Here is a 27,837-nt window from a genome sequence, read left to right on the forward strand (position 1 = left end):
TTTAAGGTCATAAAGGAGATTTTTTGTTTGATTGTATGTTTGTATGGATATCGAGGTGTTTGGGAGTGATTTGAGTCTTTGGTTGTAATTTTGAGTTTTAAGAAAGCTAAGTTCTTGTCAAATTTTGGTAAATATGGACCTCGTATTGATGATTTCATAAATTCAATTGGCCCAAAATGTCTTTCATAATTTATTTTCATATTGGTTTGTATTTGGTAGATTCTGAATGAGTTTAAGACACTCAGGTTACATTCTAGTTGAATTTAAAGTTAATAGTTGACTACGGTAAAATAATTGACCAAACAAGTTGTATTTATGATTTTAAAGTTCCAACATACTAGTATAATAATTTTAAACTTGTCCATAAATTTTAGTTAAATTTTGATGAGCTTCGGATGGATTTTAAATATTTTGATTACTTTGGCCTTGTTTAACCATAAAAATATGAAGATTCAAAGGTCCGCTTTTAGTTTTTGAGATCAAAATTATATTCCAAGAATTTTGAAATTTCAAGCATAAATTATATGAATGATCTATAAAATTTTGGGAAATTTTGGTAAGTCCAAAGAGTATGATATTGAGTTTCGATTGAACAAGTAGGTTGGTATCATTATCTATGACTCAAACGAAAAAGAACTGCCCATATCAAGGTTGTATGAGGCAATTACATGCATTTTATTTTTTAAAAATACAGTTGGTGAAAAGAATAATTAGGTTTGTGTATATCTTTAGTGACGAAAAAGTGAACTTGTACTGATGACATTTTAATTTTTTTGACAAATTTACTTTATTTCTATGTAGTTGGACAAAATTAAATTCGGCATACTTCAGCAGTAGCACCTCAAGCTAGAGGCAGTGCCAAAAGTCAGGACCGATGAGGTGGTCGCCAGGGAGATTAGGGAGGGTCTCAAGGAGGTATATCAGGTGGTAGTTCAGACGTTAAGGTCAGTGGTGGATAGGGGCACCTATATGCAGCTCTAGCAAGGGCGGAGACTGAGGCATTGGACGTTGTCATCATATGTATGATTATTTTATATTGTTATCCCCACTCAACTTTATTTTATCTAGGTTCTACTTTCTCATCTATATATGTATATTATGATTCCCTATTTAGTATGTTCTCTAAGCCTTTATTAGCTCTGTTATGTGTTTCAACAACCGTGGGTGACTCTTTACTAGTGGATCAGGTGTGTAGATCTTGTTTGCTGACTATTCAATGGTGTGACAATCAAGTTGGCTTTATTGTTTTGGATATGTTAGGTTTTTTCGTTTTCCTGGGCATGGACTGGTTATATCCCTACCATTTGATTTTGGATATTATTGCTAAGACTGTTACCTTAGCCATGGTATCCCTCTAGGGGTATGAAAGGCTCTTTTAGTTACTCACTGACTAGGTTATCTCTTTTGTTCAAACTTATATATTTGTTACTAGCGGGCTTCTAGATTACTTGGACTATGTTCGGAATATTAGTAGGGATTGCCCTACAATTGATTCAGTCCCTTTTGTACAATAATTCACAGATGTATTCCCTACTAATCTACCTGGCCATCACCTGGAGCGTGATATTGACTTTGCTATTGAAATCAAGTTGGGCACTCTCCTATTTCTATTTCTCCTTACTAAAAGGCCACCGTAGAGCTCAAGGAGCTCAATGTTCATCTTCTGGATCTCTTGTTAAGAGATTCATTTGACTGAGTGTGTCTCCTGCCCCTATGTTGTTTGTGAATAAGAAGGATGGGACAATGCATATGTGTATTAACTAAGGCAGTTGAAAAAGGTGGTGGTAAAGAACTGGTATCCCATGCCTTATATTGATGATTTGTATGACCATACTCAGGGTGCCGCAGTGTTCTCTAAGATTAATTTGAGATCCAGTTACCATGAATTGAGGATTAGGTGGTAGATATACCTTAGACAACATTTAGAAGTCTTTATGGTCATTATGAGTTTCTAGTGATGTCCTTGGAACTGACCAATGCCCCTTAAACCTTTATGGACTTGATGACGCATGTATTCAAGCCTTATATTGATTCCTTTGTCATTCTTTTCATTGATGACTTTCTGGTATACTTGTACAGCTGGGAATAGCATGAGCAACATTTGAAAATCATGCTTCGGACTTTGAGAGATCAGTGGTTGTATGCCATGTTCTCAAAGTGAGAGTTTTATCTTGAGCTCATAGCATTCTTGGTGAACGTAGTGTCCAAGGAAGGCATTATAGAGGATTCGGTGAAGATTGAACTATTTTCAATGGCTAGGCACACCTTGGTGACTGATATTCAAAGCTTTATTGGATTCGTGGGATACTATAGATGGTTTGTAGAGGGATTCTCATTTGTTGCAGCACCTTTAATTCGGTTGACTCTCCTTGATTTTCCTTTTAAGTGGTCAGAGGAGTGTGTGATGAGATTTTGGAAGCTCAAGGAGTTGCTTACTACCGCTCCTATTTTAACTCTTTCAGTTGAGGGTGAGGGATTCACTATGTATTACGATGCATCCGGTGTTAGTTTGGGTTGTGTATTGATGCAGTAGGGTCGTGTGATTGCATATGTTTCAAGGTAGCTGAAGATGTATGAGAACAACTACTCACTTATGACTTGGAGTTGGCGGAGGTAGTTTTTTCCCTTTAGATTTAGAGGCATTACCTATATGGGGTCAGATGTGAGATCTACACCTATTAGAGGAGTGTACAGTAAATTATGAGAAAAGACCTCAACTCGAGGCAGCGTAAGTGGATTTAGCTCCCGATGGACTACGCCTCTCTATTTTTTACCATTCGGGCAAGGCAAATGTGGTAGTGGACTCCTTGAGTTAGAAGGCCATGAGTATAGATATTTTATCCCAGATTGAGTTCTGTGGGGTAACATCGTGTAGGCCACCTTAGGTTCTGATGAACGCTCAACTATATCTCTTATTTTCAGAGTATAGGTGGTTATTTACAAAATAATACCCAACTTATTAGGTTAGGATCGAACCTCAAGGACTGGCAAATGGGACTCTCTTCAATTGATTCAACAATTCAAACAAATTAGCAATTATAGTTCACAAGAAACATACATATATAAAAGCGGAGGATTTATCTAACAACAACAATTTATCACTATGAAGAACTAAAAACAGGGATTTATAACAACTTTTTCTACCAAGATTGGAAAGGACAAGGGGTGTGTGCATAGCAGTTTGGGTTTCAACTCAAATTGACTAAGATTAAGCTCATTAAAAGAGATTGGTAAATGGATAGCATTTGGTTTAGGCTACACTTTGATATTCTACCAAACTATCAAGTGTATGTTCCTTGGTTTCTTTTGAACACCAAGACCTTTGAAACAAAACACCAAATATTATTTGATTAGATGAACTATCCCTAGCTTACATTATTAAACAAAATTATTCGGATTATCCCATCCCTGGCTGAAACCTATAGAGTAATTTCAATAATTCCTCACTATCGAGTCTTACGCAACTCCATTTTGCTTCCAAACCAAAATCCATTAGATATCTCAATCAATGTCTGCAACCGCTGATAGTTTTTATTAAAACTCCAAGACTACAATACATCCATGTCATACAAACAATTTTAGAAAAGATTAATCAAAACCCATTCGGGCTTTTACACTTCCATAAAGTACACACAACCCTAACTAATGATTTAGCTACTCATAAAACAAGTAATAAAGATAATACCCATAAAGTAAATCTTCTTTCCAAGCTAAAATGATGAACAAAATATGAATCCAAGCTTTGGAGAATACAAATTAGGTTTCGCTGTCTATAAGCTAAGAGTTCTTCACTATGGCTATGAAGGTTCTATCTCTCTAGAAATTTCTCTCTACTCTCTACATTTGGTAAATATATAATGTGAATAATGGTACATAATTTCACAAATGCCCAATTTGATCCTTACTATCTAAAATGGGAAATTTGGGACTCGCTTTCAGAATTCCAAAATTGACCTCAAAAAGAGGTTCTAAACATATCCCCAAGCTCACAAATCAAATTGGTAACCAATACGGGGTTGGGAAACTATGCAAAATGAGCATGCAACAAAAATTCACAAAATTTGAACTAAAAGATGAAAATGGCGGCTTCATGATCAATGAACTTTGAGAAAACAAGATTCTCCCAATCCAAACAAATTACACCATAATATTCCTTTAGAAATACCCCAGAATATAGCCTCAAAAATCACTAAAAATGGAGTTTATATGATCAAGATACAATCTCCACAAATTCAACAAAATACCACTATGAAATTCACGAAAATAGTAGTTAAGTACGAATTCTTGCCTCACACAAAGCTTTTTCTCGAGTTTCCAAGCTCATCATTAGATTCCCCAAGAAATTTTCTTGAGTTTGGAACTTGAATCACCTTATTCGAGGTTAGAATAAAGGAAATATCGATGTTTGAAGTTTGAAGAATAACCTAAAAATCGCCCTTGGCCTTTATTGAAAGACTAGGACATTGGCCTTCGTGAATGCGGCTACAGTGCTCCGCGAATGCAGAGGTCAAGAAACTTGACCTTCGCAAATGCGGCCAGAGTCCCACGATCATGGAGGAAAAAATCTCACACCTCTGAAACGTGGTCAAGGCTCCGCGAACGTGGAGACCAACCTCATGATCCTTCGCGAACGTGACCAAGGATCCACGATTGCGGAGAAACATTTTACGGACCTCCACAAATGCTTCCTGGGGCCCGCGATCAATAAGAGTAATTTTGGCTGCACCAGCTATTAGCTAGAAGTTGAATTTTCATCAAGTTCAAATACTTCATTGGGGTGCTCGAAATTCATTCAGAATCTCATGCGCGCGAATAAGATATGATACCCTACCAAATGCAATGTTTTGGACTCAATGGTATAGTCAAAATTTCTATATAAGATCATTATGACTGAAAGCAGGTCCCACACTTAAGGGTCATTTAGAGCCAAATTCCACAATTTACCTCGGAATTAGAACGGAAGCCTTGCGAAGCAAACAAAGGATCGTTCTACACCAAAAATCGAAATTACAAAACTACCCGCACTGTCAAAATTTTCTTCTGAGCGCGTTTTCTATGAATATTGGCCAAAGTCAATTATAGGCCAAATTTCGAAGACAAAATCTCCAAATGGTTCTAAACTTGTACTGATTGCCTCAGTACTGATGCCGACCATGATACTAGCCTAATTTTTCCATTTTAGAGCTGATGAAACCATCAGAATTCCGTTTTGAGGTTGTTGTCCTAAATCTATGACCAAAGTCAACTCTTTAAGTTACAAAGGTTCCAAAATAGTAAAATGGGCCTAAAACCCAAATGAACGACCAGGCGACCAAACAGTTAGTGCCAGCAAGTCATAAATGACTTGAGGTTGCTATAGAAATTCTCTAATGAAATGAATGCTTTAATTCAAAAATTACCGAAAGGGTCATTACACGAATATAGCATAAAAGAACTACACTGCCACTGATCAAGAGTTGTTAGTTGTGGTATATATTTTTGAGAAGTTTAGAGCCTATCTTTTAGGGAACAAGGTTGTACTCCACACCCACCATGCCGTTATATGTTACTGTATTGCTAAGAATGATGCAAATCCATGGTTGATTCGATCGGTTTTGTTTTTGAAGAAATTTAACTTTGAGGTAAAGGATTGAAAGGGTTGTGAAAACCAAGTAGTGGACCGCTTGTCAAGGCTTGAATCAAATGTAGTTGTGTTCGGTGAAAAGGATATTGAGGAACCTTTTCTTGATGAATTGGTGATGGTGGTATCCAATGGTACTGCACCATGATATGTTGATTTTGTTAATTATGTTCTATTTGGGATTCTTCTTAATGGTCTAAATTTCTATCAACGAAAGAGGTTTCTTTTTTATGGTAAGAAGTATTTTGGGGATAAACCTTACCTATTCCAGGAGTGTGTTGATCATATTATTAGGAGATGTATTCTGAAATTTGAGTTAGATGTTATTCTTGGCTCTTGCCATGCTTTAAGAATAAATCATAGTGGAGTGCGTACAACTGCTAATGTACTCCAAAGTGATTATTATTGGCCAAAAATGCACCAAGATATGAATTCTCTGGTCAAGAAGCATGCACATTTTAAAAAGCAAGGAGGGATGTCGAGACGTCATGAATTACCTATCACTCTTATTCTAAAGGCAGAGCTATTTGATGTATAAGGGATCAATTACATAGGGCCTTTTGTGAATTCTTATGAGAACAAATACATCTTGGTGGCGATTGATTACATCTCAAGGTGGGTAGAGGCAGTGGCCTTACCTAACAATGAAGGGAAAAGTGTGGTCCAATTTGTCAAACAGTACATCTTCATAAGGTTTGGCACTCCACGTGCAGTTATTAGTGATGGAGGTTCACACTTTTGTAACCGAATGTTTGCATCACTTTTGGGTAAGCATGGAGTCAAAAATAAAGTTGCCATACCCTATACTCACAAACAAGTGGCCAAGTAGAGCCATCAAACAAGAAAATCAAGGGAAATGTGGCTAGGATAGTCAATGCAAGTCGAACCAATTAGTATTGAAAATTTGATGATGCTCTTTAAGCATATAGAACTGCATTCAAAACCTCAATTTCCATGTCTATGGTGTTTGGTAAATCATGTTATCTACCGGTTGAACTAGAGCATAAGGCTTTGTGGGCCTTGAAAGTTATGAACTTGAATTGGGAGGATGCTTTGAAGGATCTTGTTAACCAACTCCATGCTTTGGAAGAGTTTTGGCATCGAGATTATGAGAGCTCAACTCTCTATAAGGAGCAAATAAAGAAGTGGCATGACGCCAAAAATCCTATAGTAGGAATTTAGAGTAGGTGATCTTATGTTGCTATATATTTCTCGTTAGAGACTTTTTCCAGGAAAGTTCAAATTCAAATGGTCAGATCTTTTTTAGGTGGCTTGTGTGTTTGAAAATGGGGCTATTGAAGTTAAAAATAGTTATGGCTAGTGAAGGATTGGAGTTGTATTTCGGGGATGTCATGTATGTTGGGATGATCAATGTGGTGTATTTGGACGATGCTTGAATGCATGTCCATATCTTGCCATGATGTAAACTAAGGCACTCCTTGGGAGGCAACCCAATTATTTAGTTATTTTTCAATAATGTGTGCTCAATGTTTAGGTCAAAGTTGAATTTTAATGAAAAGGCAATGTTGGTGAGATGGTGGCCCAAACGATGATCTTCCTAAAAGGTTAATCATGCCTATCTTCATTCTCCCTTTTTGGGACTCAAATCACTCAAAAGCCATAGAATAATTTGACGAGCAGTCTAACTCTTGGCGAGTTGATAACCATGTTTAGCAAGCTTGTCTGATCTCACATTTTTGTGCACTAAAGTTGCTCAGAAATTATAGGAGATTTTGGAAAGAAAACTTCATACTAGGTGAGTCACTAACCATGTTTGGCGAGCTCGTCTAAGCTCGCATTTTGTGCACTCAAGTTGCTCAAAAATTGTAGGAGTTTTTGGCATGATGGGACCCTTTTGGTAAATTAGTTTAATGTTTTGGCGACTCTCCAATGGGCTCACAGAATTAGTTACTACTTTACAAGACTTGTATATCATATTTGATAAGGAAGCTTTTCATTTGGTGACTTGCCGAACTGGTCGGTGACTAATACCATTTCACACCAAGGGGCCACCACTGAACAGTGAAAAGTCTTTTTGCCTATTTAAATTCCTACCTTTTAAATTTTTTTCCTTTCTTCTTCCTTACTAGATTCACACTATTACATAAACTTTGTTACTTAGCTTCATTATTACTATATCGTGCCTATTTTTGGAATCAAGTCTCTAAAGTTCATTACTTTCATTCACCTCTATGCTTTGGGCTAAAGGTTGGTCCCCCTATTGCAGGAAGGGAAAACCACAAGGGGAAGGGATTTGTCTCATGTTTTGCATGACAACCAAAACACTGACCCTAGGAGTGACCTTAGAGCCCCTACAACCACTGATCATACTGATATAAATGCTACAACCCAGTTTGCAACAACTGAAGAAAAGGATCTTGCAAAGGATCCTACCATGCCAACTCCCAAAGGTTCTATGGCTAAGGATTTGGGGTTTATTGCCAGCACTAGTGTCCAACATTCTACTGCAAAAAAGAACAAGTTGAGTAAAAAAAGGAGGAATGCTATAAAGAATAAAATAGATGAAATAAATCATGCTGAGAAATGTCAAATTCCTAAGTTTCTTTACAACATATCTTTACAACATGTGCATCAGAGTTGTCAACAATTTATGGTTGATGATGATCAAGTGGGAATGGATATAACCCCTCTTCAGGCCCATTGTATCCTTACTTCTCCCCCCCACTCAGCAGGTCTCATTCCTAAAGCAACTACTGCTTACCCCCAACTCAGCTGTACTCTCAACACCAATAATGAAGTTCCTCCTGAGGTTGATGAGTATGTTGTATGTGTCTCTGAAGATGAAGAGGATAGTGATAATCAGCCTATGAATGAGTATGATGAGGATGATATTGTGAGTGAACAATTGATCAAAGCTTTCAGCCCATCTAGGGATAATGTCTATGAAGATGAGATCCAACAGGTTATTAACTCTCAAGGATTATCTCCAAGAGGTACATACACGACAAAGTTCAAATCCAAACCAAGTAACACTGTTAACTCTGCCACCAAGGGTAGACCAAAACTAGATCCTACACCTCCAAAATCTCCCATGATTAGTACTCTCTGTTGGAATGTGTGGGGTATTAATACCCAGGTAGCCATGGAAAGACTTAAATCTCTCAAGAATATACATCAGGTTTCTCATTTTGCAATTTTGGAGACTTTCTCTAATAGCTCTCAGATTCATCATTTCAGAAATCAGCTCAATATGGATCATGCACTTAGCAATCCAAATGGTAAGATTTGGCTTTTTTGGACCAAGAATGTGGACTGCAGGATTCTGGATAATGGAGAGCAGGTGATCACTTGTGAAATTAACTATGTAATGAATACAAATTAGTTCATTGTATCCTTTGTATATGCTAAGTGTAAAGAGTACCTCAGAAGACCTCTTTGGGATAGTATGCTTCACTAGTCTAATACCTCCCTTCCTTGGTGCACCTTTGGTGATTTCAATGTGATTACAGATCCTGAAGAGAAACTAGGGGGAACCATATACAATATGAGAAAGAGTTTAGAGTTTATTAGCATTATAAAAGCTTGTGGCTTGCAAGATTTAGGGTTCTCTGGTCAGAAGTCTACCTGGTCTAATCAGAGGGGTATATTCTTCAGAATATGGAAGAGATTAGATAGGGGTATGGTCAATGAAAAATGGCTGGAAGTGATTCCTCAGACTACCATTACTCACCTCTCTACTGTGGGCTCAGACCACTGCCCCTTGTTGTTAGAAATGACTGAGCATAACCATCATCACATCAAATACTTCAAGTTTCTGAACTGCTGGACTGATCACCCTTTCTTTATGGAGATTGTTAGCGACTACTGGAACAAGCCTATTGAAGGCAATCCCATGTGGTGTTTCCATCATAAAATAAAGAGATTATCTACTACTATTAGTAGGTGGTCTAAGCTGCAGTTTAGGGACATATATGCCAAGGTGAAAGAGTATGAGGACAAGGCTAGACAAGCTGAAAAGGAACTGATTTCATCCAACTCTGAGGAATGTAGAGCCAACCTGCATGCTATCAATGCTGAGTATATTAGATATTTGAAGATGGAGGACTCCATGCTAAAATAAAAAACTCAGTTGCACTGTTTCAAAAATGGAGACATGAACTCCAAGTACTTCCATGCTGTCATCAGAGGAAGGAGGAGGAAGCTTTACATTCATAGAATTCAAGATGAAGAAGGCACATGGCTGCAGGGAGAAGAAGATATAGTCAGGGCTGCCTGTGCTCATTTTCAGCACATCTTCACAGGTAAGGAGCATCACATCCAGGAAGATGCCCTTCAGTGCATCCCTAAGCTAGTAAGTGATGACCAGAACAGGAATCTCCAAGCTCTCCCCACCTAAGAAGAACTGAGAAATATTATATTCTCTATGAATCCTAACTCAGCAGCTGGCCTTGATGGGATGAATGGAAATTTTTTTCAGGAATGCTGGGAGATCATTAAGGAGGACTTGTTCAGAGTGTTCCTTACTTTCTTTAGTGGTCAAAACCTGCCTAAATACCTGACTCATACCTATTTTCTTCTTCTCCCAAAAGTTAACCATCCTAACAAGCTTTCTGAATTTAGGCCTATTAGCCTTAGCAACTTCACCAACAAGATCATCTCCAAGCTTCTTTACCTTAGATTAGCTCCCATTCTTCCTAATCTTATTTCCCTTAACCAATCTGGATTTGTCAAGAATAGGAGCATTTCTAAGAATATCATGCTTGCTCAAGAGATCATTCATTAGATTAAGAAGCCTAATGAGGGTGGAAAAGTGGTCATTAAGTTGGACATGGCCAAGGCATATGATAGAGTTTCTTGGTCCTATATCTGTTTGGTCTTGAGGAAAATGGGCTTTGGGGAAGGGTTCATTGATATGGTATGGAGGGTTATGTCCTATAACTGGTACTCCATCATTATTAATGGCTCAAGACATGGTTTCTTCCACTCCACTAGAGGCCTTAAAGAAGGAGACCCTCTCTCACCTACCTTGTTCATCCTTGGGGCTGAAGTGTTGTCAAGACTTATGAATAATCTTCACCATCATCCCAGGTATCATGGCTTTTTCATGGCAAAGAGGGCCCCCCAGATTAATCATCTCAGCTTTGCAGATGATGTGATCATTTTCTCTTCTGGGAGGTCTAAAACCTTATAGCTCATTATGGATACTTTGCACACTTATGAGAGTACTTCAGGTCAGTTGATCAACAGAGGTAAAATCCACTTCATGGTCCCCTCTAATGCCTTCAATTCTACTGTAAGAAGGATCAAGAGAGTCACTGTCTTCAAGCAAAAGACCAGCCCTATCACTTACTTGGGATACCCTTTCTATATTGGTAGGCAGAAGATCATTTCTTACTCTGATTTGATTGCCAAAGTTGTGAATAAAATAACAGGGTGGCAGGCTAAGATCCTCAGCTATGGAGGCAGAGTTACATTGATTAAGCATGTCATTCAAGCCCTTTCTATTCATCTGCTCTCAGCAAGTTCCCCTCCTGCAATCACTATCAATCAAATCCAGAGCATCACTTCAAATTTCTTTTGGGGGTGGAAAAATGACAAGAGAAAGTACCATTGGTCCTCCTGGAAGAACCTTAGTTACCCCTATGATGAAGGAGGTATTGGTGTGAGACAAATATCTGATGTAGCCAAGTCCTTCCAATATAAACAGTGGTGGGTATTTAGGACCAAGCATTCTCTGTGGGGGGAGTTTCTCAAAGACAAGTATTGTCAAAGGTCCAATCCCATTACCAAAAAATGGCATTCTGGACAATCTCTGATCTGGAAGAATCTAATGAAGAACAAGCATAATGTTTAGCCTCACATACAATGGAAAATTTAGTCTGGTTCTTGCCTCTTATGGTGAGATAACTGGTTGGGAATTGGCCCTTTAGCTCAATTCAGCACTCACAACTGCAGGCTCAATAACACCCAAGTCTCGGCCTTCATGAACAATGGACAATAGAATGTTGATTTGCTCATTAAACAGGCTCTTCCATAGTTTGTGTCTACTATTCTTGCTACTCACATCAACTATCAGCCTCTCAAACAAGACCAACCATGTTGGACACTAAACAATAATGGAGAGTTTAGTTATTCTTCTGCTTGGGATATCATCAGAGACAAGGCCCAAAACCAAGATTAACTCCAATGTCTGGCACCAGCACATCCCTTTCAAATGCTCTTTTCTTGTTTTGAGGGCTATTAGAAGGAAGCTTCCCACCAATGAAAAGCTTACCAGATTTGGCCACCCTCCTTCTTAGTGCTACTACTGCTACAGACCTGGCCAAGATACCATAGATCACATCTTTGTTGTAGTAGCCTTTGCCAGGAGTACCTGGAGTGTATTTGCTGATTTCTTGGGCATTAACAAAGAGTACACACCTCTTACAAATCTGCTAATGAGGTGGTAGAATGCTAAGTATAACAATGAGGCCCACAGGCTCTTGTTATAGGCTCTCCCTATCTTCATATGTTGGAACCTTTGGAAGAATAGATATGCTTCCAAGTATGGAGGGAAGCAGTCTAATCTTGCAAGAGTCAAATTCTCCGTCTTTAAGGACATTTTCCACTTGCTTCACAGTGTTTTTCCCTATATTATATGGCCTAACAACTGGAGAGACCTTGTCCCCTTAGTTGAACAATGCTACCATGATATCAAGATTACCCCTGTATGCTAGACCAAGCCTCCTAATCATTTGGTAAAGCTAAACACTGATGGTAGTGCTCTCAACAATCTTGGAAACATTGGTGGAGGAGGAATCCTTAGAAATGCATCTTGTGAGCTCATTTTTGCTTTTGCAATTCCTCTAGGTGCTGGAACTAACAATCAAGCAGAGATTAAAGCTGCAATCATTGGTCTCTCTTGGTGCCTTCATCTTGGTTATTCACAGGTAGTGTTGGAGGTTGATTCTCAGCTGCTTATCAGATGTCTTCCACATGAAAGCCTCCTTGGTATATCAAGGAACTGCTAGACAAACTCAATAGCCTCATCATCCAATTCTAAGAGTTCAGTTGCAATCATGCCTTCAGAGAAGTCAACTCCACAACTGATAGTGTTTCCAAATACAACCATAAATGCACAGCTCCTGAGCTCTACTTCACCAAGCAGGACCTCCCTAGGGAAGCTAGAGCTCACATGGAAATAGACATGCTTAGAATGACAAATTTCAGAAGAAGAAGGCTCAAAAGGATCAAGAAACCCCCTTGACCTCCCCCAAACTATTGTTCTAATTTGATCTTTAACTTGGATATCTCTATGTATAGTTATAGCTACTTTGAAGATCCTATAATTAGGACCATTGTAAAGGGGAGAGTCTCCTCTTCTTATTGCTTTCCTAGACATAACAGCTTGCCTCTTGAGGTAAGGAATAGGGTAGTTCTTCTTTCTCTTCTTCTCTTGGTTATCTGTGCAGGTACATACAAACTTGCATCTCTTCAATCTACACTTGGAGGCACAACCTTACTTTTTCCATGGTGCAGCAGTAGTAGGATGCAACATGTTATAATTGGGAGCTTGCCTACATCACCTGATGTAGGCCCTCCTTAGATTTGCTCTAAGGGTTGCAATAACATAAGATCCTGCTTAGGGACTCTTTTGTACAGCACCTTCAACTTGCCTCTTACCTTTATCAACATCAACATCCTTTAGCAACAGCTCCACCAACCTGTAACACCCAAGGAACATCTACAAGTCATTAGTATTAGTTACAACAATTTGCAGAATTGTTTATTTATGTAATTTTTTTTTGTTTGTGGGTGCAGGTACTCTAAGGAGCTGATCCTGTTCACAATGAAGGGTCTCCTCTTGGGAGTAGCTTGCAATAACAAGCATCTTAATCCCCTCTACTATGGAAGTGACATGGAGCTGCACAAGGACCTGCAGCAGCACATGCACCTATCTCCCTTGTTTGTCTCTTTGCCACTTGTTTATACAGGTTTAAAGTACTTCAACAGAAGAGAGACAACAGCCTGGCATGCTAGGAATTCACCAATTCTTCAGCCTCCCATTCATGCCAACTTCCTCTATGCAACATCTGGAACTAAGACCAAGCTACAGCAGGGTATGATATGCAGGGTGATTTGCATTATGTGGACCTACACCAAGGCCTCCAAAGTTTTCAGGATTACAGCAAATACTATAGTGGAAAGGCCCAAGAAGTTTCAGCTCAAATGGATAATTGGAGACATTAGGCGAGTGACCTTGAAAAAGTCAGCTGTCTTAAGCCTAAAGAGGGAGCAATTTGCAATTTGGAAATTCCAACTTGTGCAAAAAGCCTCCAAATCTTGCAGGACAAAAGAAAAGGCTGTATGTGCAAAGCTCAAGAAGTTTCATCTCAATCGGATAATTGGAGATGTTAGTCGAGCGACCTTGAAAACGCTAACAGGCTACAATGCACTCTTAGAGGTCCTTTCCTTTTTGCTAGCTTGTATAGGTCCTTTCTTGCTTTTGTTTGTTTGTTGTATTATTGTAGGTTGCTGGAGTGATACATCAACATGCATTAACAACAACTACATAGAGGACATCACAGATACAACCACCAAATCAAATATCTTCACCAAGAGTGCTACAAAAGGATTGTGTAGAATTAGAAGCCACTCTTAGGTCTTGTGTTTGTTTGGTTGCCTGTCTTTGTTTTATTGTTTTTGTATAGGTGCAACAACACCATGGGTGCTATTCACAGCACCTTGGCAAATAAAAGGCAACAACATGGATCTCCAGCTGAGCAACTTGGAGCTGCTCACACAGTAGCAACCCCATAACAATTGCTCCAGTTTTTGGTTGTGTTCTTCCTCCTCTACACAGCTCCATTTACCTAGAACAAGAACTTTAACATTCAACAACATTCAGGAGCCTTCAGCAATACCTCTCTAGATCAGCAAGATAACTTCCAACACCTGGAAATCCATTCAGCAGACATCAAAACTGAATCTTCAGTTCTACTTTTGTTCTCTGTTGTATATCTCTTTATGCAGGCATCATGCAACTTTGAGCCTTGTGTTAGACTTGCAGCAACTGGTTTTGGAAGTCCTACACCAACAAATATATATAGTCTCACTACTCTCCAATGACAATACATATAGAAGCTACATCACAGCACCAACAACTACATAGCTAAGATGCAGCAGGCTATATTCACTACTAGTAACAATATTCTTATAGATCCTTGCTTGGTTACTTGTTTTTGCAGGCCCACAAAGCTTCAAACAAAGGGAGATAATAGCCATACATGCAGGGGTCTCACACTTGCAGCAGGCCCCTTGCATCCAAAATTCTTGGAGCTTCTTGTCTGTTTATTTATTTGATTACAGGCACAAAAGAATCTCTCCAATGTGCAAGGAACCAATAGTTAAACATCCAAGTACCTGGTCAAGCCAAGACTTGCAAGATACTTCTTTTCAGCTCACTACTTTCTTCTTCAAAAATCCAAAGGCTGCTGACTGCTCAAATTCTATATACTTTTCCTCCTTTCACCCTCCTTAGCTGATATTCATGCTCTGGATGTTGTTGCATAGTTCCTTTGGATTTTCTTGGTACGACAAGACTAAAAATAGCAAATATGAAAAGAGCTTCCTCACCCCATGCGAGATAGAAGGTTTGTATACTTGTTCTGCTTCAATAAGCTATGTATGATATGTAGCGTAGTTTAATAGGACTAGTGTAGGCTACTTTCTTGTTTTCTCATGGAAGGGGAGAGTCTCCCTCATTTATGCTTTCTTAGTCAACTTGTACTGGGAGGAGTCCTCTTATAGGTTTACTGCTTTCTATTTTTTAGTTAGCCCTCTTTTGTATCAGGGATGAGTTAGCCGACCTTAGTAGGTTAGCCAACTTATGAACCAACATAGGATCGGAGGTAAGGCTTAATGTCCCCCTCCTTGTACCTTTCTGTTTATTATTTATCTTAAGGCTTGGGGGTGATGCTCAACCCTTGACTGTGCATGAGAGATGGGAGCCTCGTGTAGGGTCTGTTCCCTTAAAAAAAAGTGTCCCTTTTACAATTTGGACTGACTGTCTATATTTATGTAATCCTAATTGTGATTGTTGGTATTTGAATGATGAATTGATGTGATTATCGTCTGAATTCATCAAAATTTTCTTTTATGGGTCTCAAACTAACTAGAGTTGTTAGTATTATGCATATTGGGGTTGTTAAGTGTTAGCATGTTGATTGGGTGTGATTGGTCTTTGTTTAATTATTTTATGGGTAAAGTTTGAGTAGCCTTGTGTCCACAAATTGAATGAATTGGCCCTATGATAGATGGGTGACGTCATTTTTAAGGGAGCAATCATCATTTTATGGTGTTTTGTCAAAATTATGGGGATGACTGAGTACCTAGGTATTAAATTGCAGGCACAGAAGTACCTAGGTATTAAATTGGTTTTTATTGCATTTGTAGGGTTAAATTATTCAATTTAATGTGGGGTTTTATCACGTGTTTGTTGGCGAGTGGAATCGTTCTTGCCTAGTTAGTCTGCATGTCATGGAGGGGTGTTATAACTCACCCTTTTCACCTAATTGTTGCAAGTAACCTCAGATACATTTATCTAACATCTTATTGCTCGCTGATGGTCTTTGGTGACTCACCGACTCATTAGTTATCTCATCTAATTGCTCTACTTAAGCCTTAATTTTCTCTATAACATTTGGCGAGCTAGACTGACTCTTCGAACATATTTGGCTACTTGCCTTTCCTTTTTGGAGAGCATCAGCATTGCATTTCCCACTACTATTATAATGAATTGTTTCATATTCCTTTAACTAACTCTTTACCCTAAATCTATATTCCGGTGTGTTGTATTTGCAGGAATGGCTCATCCAAAGTTCCTTGTTCGTAAACTTATTGACGAGGATGGTCTTCACCTCAAAATAAGGATAAAGGGATTTCTATCCAGGAAATAAGTAAGAATCAATCAACCACTCAATGCTAGTCTAAGCGTGTGAGTGACAAAGAAAAAGACAAGCTGAAGGTAGTTATGGAGTGGCAAGCCAGTGATAGATCTAATTCTATAAATGTATCTTGGTCGGAGGATGAAGAAGCCCCAAACAAAGATACATGTTAATCTACTCCACTCCACACACCTATTATTGAGACATAACCTCTGACAAGAACACGTACGGAAATACATTCTCAGGCGATACATGATCCATTGTTGCAAGGGTGCCTCAGGTGGTCCCTATTATTGCACCCTAATCGATGAATAGATTAAAGTTAGTTGGTCTGCATTTAATCCTCAAAAAGTAGTTTTCCATTGATAGGGTTGGTGCAGGTACCCTGGATATCCAATGCATAATCAAATTTCATATGTTTGAGCAGTTTACCAGAGGCCGGATTCTTGACGTACGAACTTGGATACGGAAATTCTGTGAGGCATATGCTCGATAGATGCCAAATAAGAAGAAGGGGATATCTACAGAACCTATATCTATAGTTGAGGTTTAGGGTAAGTAATGCAGTGCTAGTGCTATAACTAAGGCTTTGGGTTGTGAGACATCGCACCAAGACTCATATTTACATAAACTCCTTCAGTGCCTTTATCGTTTGATGGGGTGGATGGCTCTGCTCATCTCTAATATTACACCTAGGTGGATTAAAGAGGGCGTTGTGATTGATAAGAAGGAAATTAACATCTCCGCTCTTTATTGGTTCAGGTTCATCAACAGCATATTGATGTCATCCCAGAATAAGTAGGTTTTTCATCACCCTAAGGCTGCATTATTGGGGAGTATTATTTCTTAGGAGTGGTTGAACTTAGGTTTGATAATTATCTTGGAGAATTTATTATGGGCTCAATGACACCAAACTTTGTTGCCATTCTCCATTTGATTACTGATTTGTGTCAGTGAGCCGAAGTCCCATTTATTGAGGTGACTAATATGGGAGTGGTCCCCGTTGCATCTAGTGATATCAATCAGATCGAGAAGGATTACTTAAGAGATGTTGAGTCTAGGAAGAGACCCGCACCAATTAATTCTACACCAGTGGTAGATATGGAGTCTCTAGAGGCATCACTACACCTCCCACTTATACCACTACACCTACATGAACATCTACTACTCCATCTACTTCTACTTTACCTCTAACTCCTTCTATATCCCTATCGCCATTGACACAGGACGTGCTTTATCAGATGGGAAATCTTGCTAATTCAGTGGATGTAAAGGCCTCAATACTCGAGGCAACTATCCTATTAATGATTTTTACATCAATTGAGGATACCCTTACCCTAATTTGGGAGGAGATGATAAGACAACGATCATTGTTGACTGCCTATCTATTGGCACACCCATGATAGCCACAATCTAATACACCTCATTAATGAACTCCATAGGGTCCTCATCTAGTTTAGAACCATTAACTTGGGTGGATTCATCCTTTGGAAATCCCGAATCCTAGAGGCTGGATTTTGTATTTGGGGAGGAGGAACACTTAGATGCCCTTGGTTGGCTACGACTTGAGCTAATAAAGTAATAACACTACTAAACTCGGCATGGGTTACCCTATCCTCATGATGTGGGGCATTGGAAACCGGAGGAGTTTGGTCCTCATTGTTAACCCTTAATCTTTGAGGTGCTCTTCCATGAGTCATTATGTAGAGAACAAAAAATGGGTCATTAGTTAAAGGAAAGCTTAGGACACTCTAAGGTATGACATGAATTTGAAAGAAGTGAAAGTTTTCCTAAACAACTTATAGTCTCCTATTCATAATTGTGGCGCGCTTTATAACTTAAGTCTCTGAATTCAATAATTTTAATGTCATAATGACCGTATTAATATTGTGATTCTATTGTTGATAGCATGGCAGCATTCGAAGGCTGCTTGAAAGGGAAATGCTCTAGTTTCGTGAGTTGGAGCACGTGTGGTCGGCTTACAGGCATATTATAGTTTTCTCCTTGTAAGACTGAGCATGTTTAGACAATTATACATTGATTGGTATGGTTTTGGTGGGGTTGTGTGTCGGGCATGATAAATTCCTAGAATCCATATCCTAGGCCTTATTTTGGGTAATTGTCAGACTATGTAAGCATAACTCCTATAGTTGTTGGTTGTTCCTATCCTGTAATGAGTGTTGTGCTTGTGGTAACACGTTTTGAAGAATGTTTGGACTTAGTCTAGGCTTAGACTAGTGTTGCCTTAGACTTGCACGAATTTTGTGTCGTTGGGCCTTAGACCTTCTCCAACGTCATTTCGAATGGTTAGCTCCCTATAGACTAGTATAACAAACTTGAGTTTGATAGTCTGAGCCTTATCTAGGTAGTAAATAAGATTATGACCTTACCTCCATAATTCCCTCTTCTCCTATGAATCCTATATTGCTTGGTTCTTTATTTTTATAAGTTTTCTCAGTGATTCAGGTTATATTTGGTTTGGGCTGGAGTGGTGCATTAATGACACTTAGTTTGGGGGTACTCCCCATGAAGCACAGTTGGTCGCTGATTATAATTTGGTCTGATCCCTTATCTGCAGATACCTAGTCAAAGTTCGTGGTCCAGCCTGTATTCGACTCCTTAGCTACAAATACCTAGTTAAAGTTTGTGGTCCAACTTTCTTGTGTCCATGATTCCTAGCTACAGATACCTAGTTAAAGTATGTAGTCTAGCTTACTCGTGCTCGACCTTTGGCTATAGTTACCCGATTGCAGTCCGTGGTCAAGTTTGCACGTGGTTAAATTCCTAATTCCCTAATGAATTTGTAGTTTAATTCATTATCTATTCTCGGTTGTGGGTTGAGGTTTTAGAGTATTGAAATTGTTCAATTCAAGTCTGAGAAATAATGATGTTATTAAAATCCTTTTGGTTCTATTTATTATCTTTCAGCTATTCTTGCATCTGTTGGGCTTATCAGAGTCCGTGCAGGTGGTAACTCTTTAATTGTGCACGAGTGCACCCGTCGGGTTTATGGGAGCCCATGAAGTTAGATTGATTCTTTCTCTTTTTTTTCCAAGTACGCTCGTGTATATACCTACATTTATTTATTTTTATGTCTTTGATTGTGATCTTTTACTTGCATTTCAGTTTAATTTTGCTTATCTTTCTCAGACGACCTATGATGCCTACTAGGTACTTGTTGTTTTGGTACTCATACTATAGTCTGCATTTATTTTCGTGATGCAGGTCCGAGTACTAGCTACTGGCATTGATTCGAGCAAGTTGCGGTCGTGATTGGAGGCGAGGGTTAGCATACTGCATTCTGGGTTTACCCATCTTCTTCTATACATATATTTTGCCTGTCTTTTGCTTTTTGAGACAACTCTATTTCCGTGGTCCACTTTTGAGACTTGTACTCTTTATTAGCAGCTTTGTACATATGACTTCCAGGTTCAGGGAAAGATCCTTTTATTTGTATACATATGTGGTTGCTTTTGCCTGTGCATTATATGCTTCTGTTATTACTTTACTAATTTAGGTTAGATTGTTATTCTTCTTCCCTGACACCCCATTGCTTACAATTCTAGGATATTGGTTGACTTACCTACTGGTGGGTCATAGTAGGCGCCATTATGACCTGAGAAATCAAGTCGTGACAAAGTTGGTATCAGAGTCCAAGGTTCATTGATATCACTTGTATAGAGATAACGTCTAGTAGATTTGTGTGGATCAATGGGGGGACGTCCATGACTTATCCTCAGAATGCTATAGGATATCTTTATGAACGTATCTCTTTGGCATCACTGTCGTGTAGTGTGTGTCTTCTTGGTTTCTGGAAATCTCACTTATTTTACTCTTTTAAATAATGGCTTACATGCTACTAGAAGTAAAGGCCGACCATAGGGTTGTGCCAGGGCTGTAGCTCCAGCTTGGGACCAATAGTAGACTCTAAAGATGGAGGTGGAGCCACCAGTATCTCTAGTACTTCAGCAGTCGCCCGGGCCCACCCAAGCCACCTCTCGAGCTAGCCAGAGCTCTAGGCTTATAGGAGATGTTCCCCTAAATTTTAGCTACTATTGGAGGTATACAGCAGGCCCCACCTCCAGCCCCTCTAGTACTATAAGACCATCTTGCATAAGCGACACTAGTTTTTCAGCAACCACCAGCACCGACCGCTCATCCTAATGATTTAGAGGGCCTAATTCCACTCTAGGAGAAGAAGATGCTTGGGGTGTTCCTTAGATTATCACCCCTAAGATTTTCTAGGGCTGTGGGTGAGGATGCCCATAAATTTCTTCGTACTTGCTGCAAGCAGCTACAGACTTTGGGTTTAGTAGAGTCGAGAGGGGCTGACTTCACTGCTTATCAGTTAGAAGGTCCATCCAGGTAGTGGTGGTGTACCTACCTAGAGACCAGGATAGTTGAGTCTCTACCAGTCACGTGGGGTGGGTTTTCAGAGGCCTTCTTAGCCAGATTTATCCCCAGGAGTGTTAGAGATTAGCTTCGAGATCATTTTTCAAGATTGGAGGAGGGCTCCGTGATAGTATCAAAGTATCAAGCCCAATTGGACAAGCTCTCTAGGAATGCCTCCATGATATTACCTACTAAGGAGGGGAGAGTTCGGTGCTTCATCAGGAGATTGAGGCTCTAGCTATAGATCGAGACTCAGTCTATAGTTTCTTTGGGCCACTTATTTTGGGAGGTGATAGACTATGCCTGCACGCTTGAGCAGCTCTGTCGCGAGGCCCAAGGAGGCATTGTCAAGATAGATAGAAAAAAGGATAGCCATGATAGGTACCACTTTAGACCCTGGGAATCCTATGATAGATCTTACCAGATATTTCAGTTGGGTCAATCTAGCCGCCCCCTCTAGGACACTCTTTAGAATTCAGAGGGTGATCAGCACCGTCAGGTTGGTTTTAGTGTCGGTTAGATAAGTTTTAGTGTCACTCCAAGTCAGGGATGAGTGGTTCATAGACGAGTTGTTCATGTCGAGGTAGACGACTTCCATCTTTCATCCAATATTTCTAAGGGTGCTATAAGTGCGGAGAGCTATATTATTGGTCTCGCAAGTGCCCTCAACGCAGGGTAGCCTTCTATCTCCACAAGTCAGTAGACTCGCACCAGCACCAGCACCTCCAATTAGAGGTGGAGGCCAGGTCTAGGACAAGGACTGCAGGGGTGGTCATCAGGGTGCATAGGGAGGTCTCTGAGGAGGCAGTTCAGGAGGCTGGGTCAATGCATAGGGTAGAGGAGCCTAGGCCTATTTCTATGCATCTTAGCTAGAGCATAGGCTAAGGACTCGAACGATATGATCAAAAGTATGGTTTTATTATACCATCAGCCAGCATCATCTTTATTTGATCAAGGGTCTATATATTCTTATATATCTATATATTGTGCCCCTCAACTGAGTATGAGCTCAGAGCCATTAGTTTAGTCGCTACATGTTTTGACCCTGGTAGGTAATTCTTTAGTAGTGGATAAGGTCTTTAGATCCTATGTGGATATTATTCAAGGGTGTGACACTAGATTTGATCTCATTTTACTTGATATAGTGGATTTTGATTTAATTCTGGACATGGACTGGATATCCCCTAACCATGTGGTGTTGGATTGCTATACCAAAACTGTTACCTTAGCCATGCTTGGTATTTCACAGATAATGTGGTAGGGATCTTATAGTCGCATGTCGGTTGGGGTGATCTTTTTTGTTAGGGCTCATAGGTTAGTGACTAGGGGGTGCTTGGCATACTTGTCTTGTGTTAGAGATGTGAGTAGGGAGGGCCCTATAGTTGATATAGTACCTACCATTTGAGAGTTTGCAGATATGTTTCTCGCAAATCTACCTGGCCTCCCTTCTATCCGCAATATTGACTTCACTATTGATGTAGAGCTGGGTACTCATCCTATTTCCATCCCACTATATTGTATGCCCCCCATAGAGCTCAAGGATCTTAGTATTCAACTTAAGAACCTCTTGGATAAGGGATTCATTCAGTCTAATGTGTCGCCTTGAGGTTCCTCAGTCCTATTCGTTAAGAAGTAAAATAATACTATATGGATGTGCATCAATTACTTATATTTGAAAAAGGTAACGGTGAAAAACCATTACCCCATGCCCAAGATTGATGACCTATTCGGCCAGCTTCAGGGTGTTGTGGTATTTTCTAAGATTGGTTTGAGATTTGGCTACTACCAGTTGAGGATTAGGGCAGTGAACGTCCCTAAGACCACATGCGGGACTCGTTACGGCGACTATGAGTTCCTGGTGATGTCTTTTTTGATAGACTAATGCCTCAGCCACATTCATAGACTTGATGACGCTAGTGTTTAGGCCGTACATTAACTCATTTGTCATAGTCTTCATCGATGACATTCTGGTATACTCGCGGAGCTAGGAGGAGCATGAGAAACATTTGAGAGTAGTGCTCCAAAATTTAAGAAATCAGCGACTTTATGCCAAGTTTGCAAAGTACAAGTTTTGGCTTTAGTCTGTAGCATGCGGTGTCCAAGAATGGCACTATGGTAGATCAAGCAAAGATTAAGTTTATTCATGATTGGGCCAGGCCCTCGTCTGTGATTGAGATTCATAGCTTTATTGTATTAGCAAGGTACTACAGGCATTTTGTTGAGGGGTTTTCTACTATAGTGGCACCTCTAACTAAGTTCACTCACCAGGATGTCCCATTTGTATATGGTCGGAGGAGTATGAGAGAAGCTTCTTGGGGCTCAAGGATTTTCTTACCACCTCTCCTATATTAACTCTTCTAGTTGAGGGTGAGGGATTCACCATTTATGATGATACATCTAGCATTGATTTGGGTTGTGTGCTGATGTAGTAGGTCCAGTTTATTACATATGCATTGAGGCGGCTTAAGCTGCATGAGTGAAACTACCCTACTCATGACTTAAGAGTTGGCGGTGGTAGTTTTTGTGCTTAAGATTTGGAGGCACTACATATATGGAATTTGGTGCGAGATTTGTATTGGTCACAGGAGCCTTTAGTACATTATGAGCTAGAAGGATCTTAATTCAAGGAAGTGCAGCTGGATTGAGCTCTTGAAGGACTATGACCTCTCTATTCTCTCCCATCAGGGTAAGGCGAATGTAGTAGTAGACGTCTTGAGTTGAAAGATGGTAAGTATGGGTAGTCTAGCCTTCGTTTCTATTGTAGAGAGACCATTAGCTTTGGACATCCATTCCTTAGCTAACCGGATTATTCGGCTTGATATTTCTGATTCCCAGTGTGTGTTAACTTATGTGGGAGCTCATTCATCTCTGTTGGATAGGATTCACAGCTATCAGTTTAAGGATAAGGATTTAGTTTCACTTTGATACCTAGTTTTGGGAGGTGACGCCGGCTTGGCTACCTTAGATTTAGATGGGGTTTTGAGGTTTGGTGGTCGACTTTTTGTTTTGAGCGTTGGGGACTTGATTCAAATGATCCTTAGCAAGGCCCATAACTTCAAACATTCTATCTATCTGGGCACTGCTATGATGTATCATTACTTGAGCTAGCACTACAAGTGGAGTGGCATAAGGAGAGATATTTTGAATTATATGTCGTATTATTTGAGTTGTCAACAGGTTAAGGCCAAGAATTTAAAGTCTGCTGGAGAATTTTAGAGATTACCCATTCTTGAGTGGAAATGGGAGCAGATCACCATAGATTTTATTATGGAGCTTACTCACACTTCCCATAATCTTGATAACATTTGGGTCATCATGGATCGATTGTCCATATCAGCACAGTTCCTTCCTATTTATACATCCTACAGTGCTGAGAGGTTGGCCTATATTTACATTTGGGAGGTAGTTCATCATTATGGTGTGTCAGTTTCTATCATCTCAGACTGGGGCTCTCAATTCACTTCTAGCTTTTGGAGGACATTTTAGGAGGAGCTAGGTACCTATGTCGACCTTGGCACATCTTTTCACCCACAGACTGATTATCAGTTAGAGCTCATGATTCAGGTTCTCGAAGATATGTTGTGGGCTTATGTTATGGATTTTATGGGTCAGTGGGATCAGTTTTTATCTGTGGCAGAGTTTGCGTACAACAACAGCTACCACTTTAGTATTCAAATGGCCCCGTTTGAGGCCTTATATGGTAGGCGTTGTCGCTCTCCTGTTAGTTGGTTTAAGTCTATGAAGCCCAGGCTGCACGGTACACACTTGATGAAAGAGGCCTTAGATCATATAAGGGTGATTTAGGATAGGCTTAGAACAGATCAGAGTAGACACCGGAGTTATGCAGATCACAGGTATCGGCCGTTTAGATTTGTCATGGGTGACAGATTATTCCTCCATGTATCATCCATAAAGTACGTGATGAGATTTGGGTTGCGAGGCAACCTTAGCCCAAGTATATTCACCCTTTCGAGATATTGAGGACAGTTGATGAGGTTTCATATGAGTTAGCTTTGCCCCCAACCTTCTTAGTTATTCACCTAGTTTTTATTATTTTGATGTTGTACCGGTATGTTCCAGATGAGTCCGATGTGCTTGAGTATGATGTAGTTGACTTGGATGATCGTTTGAGCTATATTGAGAAGCCAGTTGCTATATTGGCCAAAGAAGTCAGGCAATTGCGTTCTAGATCCATTCCCGTGGTTAAGGTCCATTGGAGGCATCGTCCAGTTGAGGAGGCTACCTAGGATACCTAGCATGACATGCAGGCACAGTTCCCTAACTTATTTGAGCCTTCAAGTACTTCTTGACTCATACTTTCACAGACGAATGTGCTTTTAGTAGTGGATGTTGTAATGACCCTCCAGGTCATTTTTGAATTAAAACATTCATTCCATTGGTTAGAGCATTCCTCTAGCTACCTCAAGTCATTTATGACTTACTGGCATTGACTGTTTGGTCTCCTAGTCGTTCATTTGAGTTTTAGGGCCGTTTCCCTGATTTGGAGCCTTTATAACTTGAAAAGTTGACTTCGGTCATAACTTCTAGAAAACAAACTCAAAACAGAATTCGGACGGTTCTATCAACTCTGAAATAGCTAAATTAGGATAGTAGCGTAGTCGGTATGAGTTTAGGATCATTTGGTTATTTTGCCTTGAAAATTTGGGTTATAGTTGACCTGGGTCAACATTCTTGGAAAACGCGCTTGAATAAAATTCTAACAGCATGGTTAGTTCCAAAATATTGAGTTTGGTCTAGAATGACCCTTCATTTATTTTTTGAGGCTTTCAGTCTAATCCCGAGGCCCGTTGTATTATTTGGCTCAAAATAACCCTTAGGTATGGGATCCACTTTCAATCGTAATGATCTCATAGAAATTTGGACTGTGCCATTGAGTTTGGAACAATGAATTTGGTAGGGTAGGATATCTAGTTTACATGTAGGGGATTCAGAATGAATTTCGAGCACCCCGTTGGAGTATTTGAACTTGGTGAAAACTCAGGTTTTAGCTGATATCTTCTGCATCCAAAATTACTCTCTGGAAAACATGGCCTGGTGGTCCATGAACTTGTTCTCCGCGATCGCGGAGCCTTGGCCGTGTTCGCAAAGGTCCATGAGGTTGGTCTCCACATTTGTGGAGACTTGGCCGCGTTTGTGGAGGTGTGGGACTTTTCCCTCCATGGTCGCGGGCCTCTGTCCATATTCGCGGAGGTCAAGGACCTCCACGTTTGCGGAGCACTGTAGCCGCATTCGCGAAGGCCAATGTCCTGGTCTTTTTATAAAGACCAAGGACAATTTTCAGCTCATTCTTCAATTAGGTGATTCAAAGGTTCAAACTCAAGAGAATATCGTGGGTAATCCAGTGGTAAGCTCATAAACCCGAGAGAAAGCTTCGTGTGAAGTAAGAATTCGTAATTAGCTACTTGTTTAGTCAATTTCGAAGTGGTATTTTGTTGCATTTGTGGAGATTCTATCTTGATCATATGAACTCCATTTTTAGTGATTTTTAAGGCTAGATTGGGTTTTTTTTGCAAGGAATGTCATGGTATAATTTGTTTTGATTGGGACAGTCTCGTATTTTCAGATTTCACTAATCAAGAAGCTGTCATTTTCATCTTTTAGTTCAAATTTTATGAATTTTCATTGCATGCTCATTTTGCGTAGTTTATTATCCCCATACTAGTTACCAAATTGATTTGTGAGCTTGGGGAGCTATTTAGAACCTATTTTTGGGGTCAATTCTAAAATTTTGAATGTTGGTCCCATATTTCCCATTTTAGACCCCAAAATTGGTCTGTCTTCGAATTCTATAACTTTAATGTCATAATGTCGTATTAACATTGTGATTCTATTGTTTAGCATAGCAATATTCAAAGGTCGTTCAAAAGGGATAAGCTTTGATTTCGTGAGTTAGAACGTGTGTGGTCGGCTTACAGGTAGGCTATGGTTGTCCCCTTGTAATATTAAGCATATTTAGGAAATTGTACATTGATTAGTATGAGTTTGGTGGGGTTGGGTGTCGAGCATGCTAAATTCCTCGAATCTATTTCCTATGCCTTATTTCAGGAAATTATCAGACTATGTAAGCATGACTCCTGTGGTTGTTGGTTGTTCCTATCCTGCAATGAGTCTTGTGCTTGTGGCAACACATTTGGAAGCATGTTTGGGCTTAGTCTAGGTTATACTAGTATTGCCTTAGACTTGTACGATTTTGGTGTCGTTGGGCCTTAGACCTTCTCCGATGTCATTGCGGATAGTTAGCTCCTGGTAGACTGGTATATCAGACTTGAGTCTGATAGTCTGAGCCTTAGCTAGGAAGTAACTCATATTGTGACTTTAGCTCCATAATTTCCTATTCTATTATCGATCTTGTATTGCTCGATTCTTGATTTTTGGAAGTTTTCTCAGTGATTCGAGTTATATTTGGTTTAGGCTAGAGCGGTGCATTGATTACACTTGGTTTGGGGGTACTCCCCATGAAGCACGGTTGTTTGTTGATTCTAATTCATTCTGATCCCTTAACTATAGATACCCAATCAAAGTCTGTGGTCCAGCCTGTGTTCGGCTCCTTAGCTACAGATACTCGGTTAAAGTCCATAGTCCTTCTTACCTATGTTCAGGCTTTCTTGCTACAGATACCTAGTTAAAGTCCACAGTCTGGCTTACCCGTGATCGACCTTTGGCTACAGTTACCTGGTTAAAGTATGTGGTATATCCTACTCATATCGACTCATTAGCTACAGTTACCCAGTTGCAGTTCATGGTCCATCTTGCACGTGGTTAAATTCCTGATTCACTGATGCATTTTTGATTTAAGTATTCATCTACTCTCGGCTGCGGGTTGAGGTGTTAGTGTTTTGAAATGGTTCAGTTCAAGTTCGGTAAATGGTGATATTATTGAAATACTTTTGGTTATGTTTATTCTCTTTTAATTATTCT

Source organism: Solanum dulcamara, chromosome 1, assembly GCF_947179165.1.
Source record: "Solanum dulcamara chromosome 1, daSolDulc1.2, whole genome shotgun sequence".
In the NCBI taxonomy this organism is placed as follows: Eukaryota; Viridiplantae; Streptophyta; class Magnoliopsida; order Solanales; family Solanaceae; genus Solanum; species Solanum dulcamara.